At 54.1% G+C, this 11,221-nt stretch overlaps 1 protein-coding gene across 1 annotated transcript in view; it reads left to right on the top strand.

Annotated features, from left to right (window-relative positions):
* Positions 1-242: 242 nt before the first annotated feature.
* The window catches only part of JAKMIP1 (janus kinase and microtubule interacting protein 1), a 132,044-nt gene continuing 121,065 nt past the window's right edge, over positions 243-11,221 (top strand). The window contains exon 1 of the mRNA XM_065877911.1: positions 243-533. The gene's annotated coding sequence lies outside the window, so the exon portion shown is untranslated. The remainder of the gene's footprint in view (positions 534-11,221) is intronic.

Genomic DNA, 11,221 nt, shown 5'->3' with positions numbered 1-11,221 from the left:
GTCCCCCAGCCCCTCCCTGGCACGAGCCGCTGGGCCCACTGCGCACGCTCAGGCCTCCCCTAAACTCCTCTCGAAGCAGCAGAACAGCTCCCGGCCTCGGCCCCTGGCGGGGGCGGGGCAAACGCCGGGCCCACCCCTCCGACTGGCAGGAGGACGGACCAACCGGAGGGGCGCCCCGGGTGAGGGGCGGGGCCGCGCTGCGAGCCGGGCGCCGGGCTGCCGCGGGAGCTGCAGCCGGGAGTGTGCGGCACGCGCTGACCGGCTGCCCTAAGCACGGTCACCCGCGTCGCTGCATCTCAACCCCCGCCCCGCCGGGCCGCGCGCGCACATCAGCCCGTCTTCCTCATTTGCTTCTTACGATTTTTTTTTTTTTGCATGCATCCTTTTTCTGTTCCGTTTTGTCCTTTTTAAGGCGGGGGCGGCGGCAGCGTAAGCTCTGGGCGGGGAGGGGGGCGGCCGGAGAATGCGGTGCGGGGCTGCGCTCGCTACGCCCGCTGCTGCTGCTGCCCGGCTCGGGCCTGAGCACCGAGCAGGTGGGTACAGGTGCGCCGGGGGGCGGGAGGCGCGCGATGGCCAAAGGGGAGCCGCGGACTCCACGACCGATGGGCTGACCCATTGGCAAGGGACGCAGTGACCAGTGCCGCCCCGCCCCGTCTCCCACCTTCCCCGCCCCTCCTCCAGCCTTCGCGCCCCCATTTGATTACACTGCCACTCTTGCATCTCACCTCTGAGGTCCCACACCTTTCCGTTCCCATCCCCCAATCCCCTCCAAATCCCCCTGCAGTCTCCCAGCCGGAGGACTCTGCGTCGCCTTCCTACATACACCCTCTCCTTCTCCCGCCCCCAGCCCTCTCTTTCTTATGCCACCCCCATTTCCACTCCTCTCCCCATTCCGTCTCCAAGCTAAGGAGGGGGAGGGGATCCACCGGGTGCCTCCCGGGAGTGGCGCGGGGGGCGTGGCCGGCCGGTTCTTTCTGGGTCCCACCCACTGAGTAGGTCTGGGTCCCACGGATCTCTGCCGAGGTGGTACAGAGGATGGAGCCCCGGGCCGCGCCGTGGAGGCGGAGGGCCGGGAGGGCGAGGCCGCCCCACCCCACGCACAGCACACGCTGCCGCGGCCTCTGCCACGCACACCCCCACGCTGCTCCGCCCACGTGGGCGCCGGGGAGGAGGCTGGAGAAATGCGAAGAAAGGCTGGTACCCACCCTCCTGCCTGGCCGGCGCGCCCTGGGCGTACTCTGCCTCCGGAGATGGCGCACAGAGATTGGCTCCCGCGGGGCCAGGCACCTTGCCGGACGCCCTGCGTTCAGGCTAGCGGCCGCTCGGGCCTGCCGCGCCTTCGCCACCAGCCGCCTGACTCCATCGCTCCATCACTCCACCCTCCTGGCTTCGGGCTCCTGAGCCGGCCTCGTCATCCCTGATAGAGGCTGCCTCCCAGGCTGGAGCCTTTCGCCTAAAGACACCCCCCTCGCCCCCGCACACACATACACCACCACCACCACCTCCCCTCGCCACACACCCTAGTCTACCCTTCTGAAGTCTTGGCCGGCCTGGGCTCTCCGCCGGCCTCTGCCCAGCTCTCTAAGCTCCAGAGATACTGTATCTAACCCTGGTCCTCCTCCGCCCCCCACACCCCTTCCATGCACACTCACAGGCACACTCTCCTTGGCCTTTGCTCGTGCTCTTCCCTCTCCGGGAACTCCCCTCCTTTAACTGGACAGCTCCTTCTAGAACAAGGCGGGGAGAGCCCCGTGCCCCACCTGAGCTTTCCTGTATGGCAGAGCTGGACATACTGCTGCCCTATCTGATGGCCTCCGCCTCACAGACCAGACTAAGAGGTTCTGGCGGAGGGCGGAGGAGCCTAAGCCCCTCGCACAGGGATCCACCCAGAGTACATATCCGGCCTAAGTGGGGGGGCCTTCCCCCAACTCAGGGTGACCTGGTATGGGGCGGGGCTGTGGAAGGAGTTGGCTTCTTCTCCAGGGCCTTGGGCAGGTGGGTGGCTCTTCCGTGAGCCCGGATGTACGAAGAAGAGGGACAGGTTTGGGGATGGGGTGGGATGGTCAGCACTCCCCCACTTCCCGCCCCCAGGATGCTTGCCCAGCAGGGCATTGTCAACTCCCAGAGACCCGCTGGTCTGAGCAAACTTTTCGTTTTGTACAACTCGATGGAGGTTTATGGATGGTTGCACAGTTTTTTTGTTGAGACGCCTGCATGTGGTCTGTAACGCTGAACATCTCTACTCAGAGTCTGGGGGCAGCTCTTGCCTTGAGTCTTATCACAGCAAGAAGCCCCTCAAAGGGTCAGAGTGTGGGTCCCACAAATGAGCTCATTGCCATTTTCATCCTTCACCAACCATCCATGGCTCCCACTGCCTCCATGACCTCACAAGTTCCTCACATCCCAGCTTCCCTGGCCCACCTCTTCCTCTCCCCACCACAATCTCAGCCACACATGCCAACTCTGTGTCCCCAGATGCATCTTCCCACTTAGGTTTTCCCCACGTGCTGTGTTTTCTCCCAGAAATGATCCCCTCCTTTGTCTGTCTGGAGAACTCCTATTCATATGACAAGGCCCAGCTCTCATGTTACTTCTCTGTGGTGTTCCTTGACTCTGCCAAACAGATTGTGTAGTTCTCTCCCAGAACCTTATATCTGTACGTTGTATAGTATTTGTGTCATTTTTCCTTAAGCAGATCTTGCCCACTAGCGACTAGGGGCACAGTGAAGTCTGAGAGGCAGCCCCTCTTTGGTGGGACTCCATCTTCCTGGGGAGGCCTTCACACTGGCATCGGTACTGCCAGCGCTGGAAGAGAGACATGCACAGAGGGAGAGAGCATGACAGCTGCCTTCCCCCGACCTGGAGGCTTCATGAGGAGGAGGCACGATGGAGCCCGCTGTCTTAGCACAGAGCAAGTTGGGGCTGGAGAGGAGCGGAGGAAGGAACAGTTTCTGAGGAAGGCATAAACCAGCAGTGACTGCTGCTGTGTGCTATGGCTATTTGTTTACCTCCCTGAGGACGGGCTCTCCCTCTCTCCAGGCTGTAGAGCCAGACTGCCTGGGTTCCCCTTCGGGCCCTGCCCCTTACTCATCTGCGACTGGGCAAGTGCTTCCCACCTGGGCTTTCTAACTAAAATGGGGTGCCTTCCTCAGAGAGATTGGGGGTGACTGCAGTGTATCCTGGTTCTTCTCTGTCGGCCTCCTTCCCCACTGTGGTTGGGTCAACCTGCAGGGCTTCTGAAGCTGGACTCACCTGTGCCTGTTCCTTATGGCTGTGTGATCTTGGGCAAGAGGATTAACCTCTCTGAACCTCCATATCCTGTACAAATGAGGGCAGTGGTCTGTCTTTGGCTGAGTTGGTGTGAGATCAGAAGTGTAGTCTCTGGGCATTGGAAGCACTTAAATAAATGGTCGTGACAAGGAAGGAGGGTGTCATAAGTGATTTGAAAAAAATAAATCCTTTAGCTTTGTCACAGAGCAAATGGCCTGGTTGGAGGCCCTCTTTGTCCTTCGCAAGCTAACAACGTCACACCAATAAGCTAAATATTCAATAAGCAGGAATGAAAGATGAAAGGGGTGGGTGCCATGTTGACTAATCCCAACTGTGCAGACTTGTGTGAGAAGGTGCTGAGAGCTACATGCAGGAATCCTGAACTCCGAGTCCACTGGTCCCAGAACAGTTCCTTCGATGCCTCTTTCGTCTAGACTTTCTCCCTGCTCAGTGTTGGGGTACAGCAGTTACAATAATTTCCACCCAATTCTTAGGAAAACTCGTTAAAAACATTTTTTTTTATTGAAAGATAGTTGATTTATAATGTTGTGTTAGTTTCAGGTGTACAGCAGAGAGATTTAGTTATATGTATATTTCAGATTCTTTTCCATTATAGGTTGTTACATATTATTGAGTATAGTTCCCTGTGCTATGCAGTAGGTCCTTGTTGGTTATCTATTTTAAGGAAAACTCTTAATGGAACTAGTGATCATGAGCGGTGACCACCAGCTAGGTGAGGTGGGCTGGGAGGGAACAGGGCTGGGTTAGAGGAGCTGCATTGAGAACCACCTCACACCTACTGGCTGTGCGACTTTGGGCAAGTCACTTAACCTCTCTGTGCCCAGTTCCTTTTCCTGTGATGTTCACATAGGGAAAATAGCTCTCTATTGTTGCTTAAACTCCCACTCCTGCCATGAATTATCTTATTTAAACCGCACAGCACCAGGCAGGGTAAGGATTATGTGAGGCCCTAACAAGCAGGGGCTGTGTCTGGAGGTGGAGGCAGAGGTGGAATTAAGCAGTGTGTATGGGGTGGGGGGCGGGGGGCGGGGGGTGGTGGTGTCTCTCACTCCAGAGCTTAGATGTTGCTCCATGAAGCATGCTGATTCCAGTAATGGAAAGAAAACCTTCCCGCAGGGCTAGTGTGAGGAGCCAATCAGAGGAGCCTTCTCAGTGCTTTTGATAGAAACATGTTACCTTAAAGGCAGTAGTAGCTCTTGGTGTTGCTGTAGCCTGAGGTTCAGAAAAAAACTCCAAGGCTGGCTAGCAGTGGGACCTTGGCTTGCCACTCTAGCCCTGAATGCCTTCTGAAAATGTTTTCTTTGCTTATGCCTTTCCAAAGCCAGATGGACAGCCCAGGGACCATGGGCCAGCAGGGAGGGGCAAGGACAAGGAAGGGGGCCCTGAGGGCCTCACGGTGTGAAGGGCAGGGGTAGGGAGCCCCTCCTGTGGGTGGTGGGAGGGGCACAAGTGCTTGCAGAGAGTAGCCCAGGAGGTAATTAACATGCTGGTTCTGAATCAACCTGAAAGCAGCAGAGAGAGAGGGCACAGGGGTGCTCAGAGTGACGGAGGGGCCAGCTCCCCAGTGGGGACAGTAGCTCTGTTCTTGTCTTTGGTGATAGTATTTATTTTCAGAACCGCAACAAGGAGTACTGTGCCTTTCATTGGTCTACAGAAATGAATTGAGATAAATGCTGCTTTTCTTAATTGTAACAGTTAACATTGGCTGAGCACTTACCAAGCGCCAGGGTTTCCGCAAGCTACTGCTCATAGGCCCACCGCTTGGTTTTGTAAAGAAAGTCTTACTGGTACACAGCCATGTCCGTTTGTGTACCTACTGTCTATGGCTGCTTCGGCCCTGCATTGGCAGAGCTGGGCAGTTGGAGAAGACACCAGTAAAGCCAGAAACATTTACTACCTGGCCCTTTGCAGAAGTTTGCCACCCTCTGGTCTGTGCTCTCTCCCTGGTTTGAGTTCATTCAATCCTGAACACAACCCCAGAGGGAGAAGCCCTGCATTTCCCATTTTACAGGTGGACACAGAGAGGCTGTGAAGCCTACCCAGGGTCACAGAACTGGTAACTGGGGAAGCAGGGATTTTTTCCAGCAGGGGAAGAATTTATATTTTTTATTAGCTTCTAACAGAATCTTACCATGTTCAGAGAATGTGGTCTGTATGATATCTATTTTTTAAAATTTGTTGATAGTTTATGTCCTAGTTCCTGACCAATTATATATCTTTGTTTCAAATATATATAATATTAACCATTTCTGAGGGTATAGTTCAGTGGCATTAAGTACATTCGCGTTGTTGTGCAAACATCACCGCTATCCATCTCCAGAACTTTTCCGTCATCCCATACCGGCGGCCCATGTTCTTAACCATGACTCCGTCCTGCCTTGTGGGAGTTTTGGAGAAAAAAGCAAACATCAGCAGCAGCATAATTTAGCACAGGAGGCGTTGATGGCAGCCTTGGGTTTGAACGCCGGCTCTGCCATATGCTGACCGTGGATGATCGCCTGTACCCTTTGAACCCTCCACAGCTCAGTGTCCTCATTTGTGAAATGGGAATAACCCCAATCCCCATCCTTGCCGTCCACGTGGGTGTAAGGATGAAATAAAGAACGGAGGTGGGGCTTCCCTGGTGGCGCAGTGCAGGGGACGCAGGTTCGTGCCCCGGTCCGGGGGGATCCCACATGCCGCAGAGCAGCTGGGCCCGTGAGCCATGGCCACTGAGGCTGCGCGTCCGGAGCCTGTGCTCCGCAACGGGAGAGGCCACAGCAGTGAGAGGCCTTGTGTGGTGGACAGTCGCTGTGATGCTGTTCCCTGGAACAGCCACACCCTTAGTCAGTCGTTAGGTCAGTCTGTCCTCTCTGTGTGGCTCGTGGTGTCCCCTTTATCCTTTCCAGGTCTTGGAATCATCCTCAGGACCCGTCATGTGTCCTAAAGCCCCCAACTGGACCTCAGAGGACCCATGTGCTGTGTGGAGGCAGGTTTCCTGCTGTACTTTCTCCCCTGTGGCCCAGAGTTGGCTGAAGGGCCACTTTAGGGAATGAAAGGAGGTTCTGTTGTGACCATCCCGGGGCTGCCAAGGGCTGCCCATTGTGGCAGTAATGCCCTTGTGTGTGCCAGGTCAGGGGATGCGCTGGCTCAGCCTGCTGGCCCCCAAGCCTCCATCTCGGCTGCATTTGGATTCAGGAGCCCTGGACTGGCCCCTCGTCCCTTCCTTAGGGCTGGTAGGGGTGGGACACACCACTGAGGAGAGTCCTGCTTCCTGTGGAGGACAGGAAGACCGTGAGTATCACAGGCGTCGATAGTGGAGGTGAGAGTGATCTGGTAAAGTATCAATAGCTTTCTGCTTCTTTTAACATTGGAAAGTCCGTCTTCTCTCTTTTCCTTTTCTATTCTGGTACTTCTGGAGGCTGATCACTCCTATCTGCTTTCTGAGACGCGGGGTTTTATTTTATTTAACAGGATCATGACCTGACCGTTCTGTTGAAACAATTCTTTTTTCCTCCCCTTCCCCCTTTTTTAAAAATTGAGCTGAAATTCACACAAGATTAACCATTTTAAAGTATACAATTCAGTGGCATCTAGTACATTCACAGTGTTGTACAGCCAACACCTCTGTCTAGCTTTAAAACACTTTCATCATCCCCAAGGAGAACTCCCTCCTCGTGGAATACTCACTCCCCCTCCCTGTCCCTCAGCCCCTGGCAACCACCCATCTGCCTTCTGTCTCTGTGATTTCCCTGTTCTGGAATTTCATATACATGGGCTTATATAATATGTGGCCTTTTGTGTCTGGCTTCTTTCGTTCAGCATAATATCCTCAAGGTTCATCCAGGTCGTAGCATGTATCTGCACTTCAGTCCTTTTTGAGGCTGAATAATATTCCACTGTAAGGATGGACCACATTTTGTTATCCATTCATTTGTTGATGGACTCTTGGGTGGTTTCTACCTTTTGGCTATTGTGCAGAGTGTTTGAAGCGTAGCTTCAAGCGTTAAAGCTTTCTTCTTGGGACCTTGGCTACCAGGCTTCTGTTGTGGTGCTTCTACTCTCTCCTCCCACTGCTCACTGATTCATCCGTTCAGCCACTCATCAGATAGCTATGAATGTGCCCTCCTTGCCAGGCTCTGTGCTGGAAACCTCCAGCCTTCACTATCCGGAGAATGGTTTGTAGATTTCTCATTTTCCAAGCCAGAGTGTAGGAGCGCCCTGAGGCAGGGGGGCCGGCCAGGGGCCAACCCGGTGGCCCAGAGAGGCAGCTGGCATAGCATAGGGGGCCTTTCTGATGGTTCCTGGAATGTACTGGACTCTCCTGCCCAGAGTGTTGTGTCTGCTGCTTGCTGCCTGGCCTGTTCATCTCCTGCCCTCGCCAGAACTGGCTTCTTCTCACCCATCATGTCTCAGCTTAAACGTCCCCTCTTTGGAGAGGTCTTCCCTGCCCTTCTCAGGCAGGGAGGTCTTCCCTGCCCTCCCCTGCCCACCTTCCCCCTCCACTGTTATTCTCCCCTCTGGCACCCCGTTTCTCCTGAAATCATCATGATCTGAAATGCGTTTTGTTTCCCCATTTGTGATCATTCCCCTGGTCCTCCTGAGCTAGAATGAAAGCACCGTGAGAGCAGAAACCTCGACTGGCATGTTTTCTATCTCTCAGCACAAGATGTTGACATGCAGTAAGTTCCCAATGGTTGTTTTGCTTAGAATCAGATGTGAGTTAATTTCCTGACTCCACCTCGGTAGCTCGGTGATCTGGAGCGTGTTACTTAATCTTTCCAAGCTTCACTTTTTTCTTCCGTTCAGTATGGAGAAAGTTCAGTGTCCCTAGCTCTTGGGGTTGGTGTGAAGGTCAGAAATAACTGTGCAGACGTCCCAGAGCATGTTGGTGTACAGGAGGTATTTGTCAGGTGGTGCTGCTGACACTGGTGGTTTCAGAAGTACTGGTCATAATGATTGTGAATGGGCCTCCTAAGTCATATGCTCACTTGCCCTGGGGAATGGAAAACATGCACTGGATTTCAAAGACTTTGTAGGAAAAAGAGAATGAGAAAGAACTCAGTAATAACTTTAACACTGATGACTTGAAACAAAACCGTTTCGGATATGTCGGGCTAAATGAAATGTATCATTGAAATTAGTTTCGCTGGTTTCTTTTTACTTTTTTTTAATGTGGCTGCTAGAAAATTTAAATTTTTACCTGGGATTCACATTGTATTTTGGGGGGCAGTGCTGCTCTAGACGCTATGCTCCTCAGGGGCAGGGACCAGGCCCAGAGGATGGTGGCTCTGCCTTCTGTGAAGTATGTGGCCCTGGGCAAGTGAGTTACATTCGTCCATGCTTCAGTTTCCTCCTCTGTAAACAAAGCGCTCAGTCTGATAACAAAGAGTGACAGGGCGCATCTGAGGGCCTCCTGTGTGCCCCCGGAAGGAACTAGAGCCCCAGGAAGACCAGGCGCGGCCAGGTCCCTGCCCATGGCAGCTTTCATTCTGAGAGAGGGGAGACCCACAAATAAAACACAAACCCCATCACTAAGACTGTGACTATTACCTGGAGAATATGAGTAAGGAGACTTGGTAAACAATCACAGGGCGATGAGAGCTGGGTCTCTAGCTGGGAGTCCTGAGGGCAGACCTTGTGAGGGTAACAGGCGTGGATCCACATACAGCCTGGTGCGTGGTAGGCTCTCTGTAACTGGCGGCAACATGATTAGGATGAAGAGCGTTGGGACACTCTTCTGAGTCGCCTCCACTCAATGGCTCTAGCGTTTTTACTCCCTCTGCATAGAGTAACCGCACCAGAATTCTTCTGTCCTCTGAAGAGTTTGCATGTTCATTTCCCATGGTCTCTGAAGGCGGAGATCTCTCCATGCTTCTCAGAGCAGTGGGCAGGGCTGCCCAATGGCCAGAGCTGATTGGTCGAGGGAAGCTGATTCTCAGGGCGTGGCAAGGCCACCTCCCTGTTGTGCGCATCTTCTCTGCTCCAGACCGTATCCCCACTGCTTTCTGCCAGACCTGGGAAGAAGTCTGAGTTGAACTCCACTCCCCACCCAGCCAGGAGCCTCGAGGGAGACAAAGCACATCACCTCTGGGAGTTCTGCTGTCCTGGAGGGTCACACCCCTCTCCCCAACCCAGGGTGCCGTGTGTTCCACGTGGAGAGATGCCCGTGAAGGGCTTTGTCCAGGTTTTGCAGGGGTCAGCGAATATTGTCCTCCTTGTCTTCCCCATGCACACCTGCCTGCGAGTTGCTGGCCTTCTACTGCTGCTCGGGTGGGGACTGAGGAGTGGATCGTGCTGACATGTAAGTGGAAGTGGGTTACTGAGGGCGACAGCGAGTCTTCCTCTCCAGCCCCTGTTGGGCCCGTACCACCTCATTGGTGAAGAATGCGTGACTTACCTGAGATTGCCCAGGTAGAAATGGCAGTGATGGGGGTCAGACCTCTGGCTACTCCAGTTGCTGATTACTTATGAAAAGAGTGCGGCCAGCTTAGCCTGTGTTCAGGGCCCCCATGGCCTGCTCCCAACTCAATTCCCATGTTTCCCTTGGTGAATTGTACCCCCCTCCTAAGCATTGTCCCTTCTTCCAGACCCTTGCTTGCCAGCTCCCTCTGCCTGAAATACCTCCCTCCCTCACCACCCCCACCTGTGAAACCCTGCAGGTTCCATGGCCCAGCTTGGATGGTGAAGCCCTAGGAGAGGCCTGTTTGCTTACTCTACAAGTGAAGATACAGTGGATGCGGTCACCAGGGCTGGGTTAAGATAGGAACAGCCTGGAGGCAGAGAGGCGGACTAAAGGGGCTTCCGGCGCTCTCCTGATCTTGCCAGGGTGGCGTGGCCTGCCCCTGCCTCTCTCCTCCCAGGCCTTCAGTAGACCATGCTTCCAACTGTACCATCTGCCTGCCATTCCTGACTGAGCCGGGCCTTTGCACATGCTGTTCCCTCTGGCAGATCTGCCCATTAGCCTTTCCTGCCCCCATTCACCCAGTTGAACATCTTCCACATGTGCTTAAGATCCATCATCAGCCTTATTTCCTCCAGAAAACCTTCCTTGACCATCCTTCTGCATCCGCAGGCCAGGTCAGCTATGCCCCCAGGGTTCCCGTCGCTCCGAGCATCCCTCTGTCACTGCCCTGGATTCTGTATTCCAGCTGCCAGTGACTTGTCCGACTCTCCCACTAGACAGAAGGTTCCGGGAAAGTAGGGATGCTGCCTGGTTCACAGTGGGATTCCCAGAACCCAGCACAGGGTGAAGGGCACAGTAGATGGTCAATCGCTTTGGGGCTTTAGCCTTAATATTTGCTGTTTGTAGTATTACGACTGAATTGTTTTCACTTCTGGGCCAAGAAAGGAAAAATGTATATGTTTCGTGTTCCTATAATGTTAGTGCTGGGAGGGACCGTAACAGGGTGCCGTAGGTTCTTCTCTCTGTTGTCTGCATCAGGTCCACTCTGCCCTCAATAAGCCCCACTCCTTTCTCTGTAGCAGCCTCCTCTAGTGACATCGATTCTCCAAACCTCCGACCCCTCAGTACTCGTGCTTGAAACACCCCTGGTGGTTCTATCAGCCCAGAGATGACATTTCTGAAGCTTCTGTAGAACTCAGTAAAGCTACCCTTCCCCTGCACACGGGGATTTCACAGCCTTGCAGTGCAGCCTGTTTTTGGTTAAGGGCAAAAAAAAAAAAAAAAAAAAAAAATGTTAGACAGCTGTTCTTCAGAATCCAAACCATGTTCTTGTGTTCACAGGTCATATTTCTTGTTAAAGTGGTCTGATGTTTCCATTTCTCCCAAGCTGCACCTCAGAATACGCTTTGGAAGCCGCTCCGAGGCACGTGGGATCCTCCCAGAGGGAGGCACGAACCCGCGTCCCCCGCATCGGCGGGCGAACTCTCAACCACTGCGCCACCAGGGAAGCCCCACATCTTCTTTTTGGAAGTTGGCGGGGCTGCT

The sequence above is a fragment of the Phocoena phocoena genome, chromosome 5 (genome assembly GCF_963924675.1).
Source record: "Phocoena phocoena chromosome 5, mPhoPho1.1, whole genome shotgun sequence".
NCBI classification, from domain to species: Eukaryota; Metazoa; Chordata; class Mammalia; order Artiodactyla; family Phocoenidae; genus Phocoena; species Phocoena phocoena.
Note: the sequence above shows the minus strand (reverse complement) of the source record. Positions and strands in the feature narration are given on the sequence as shown.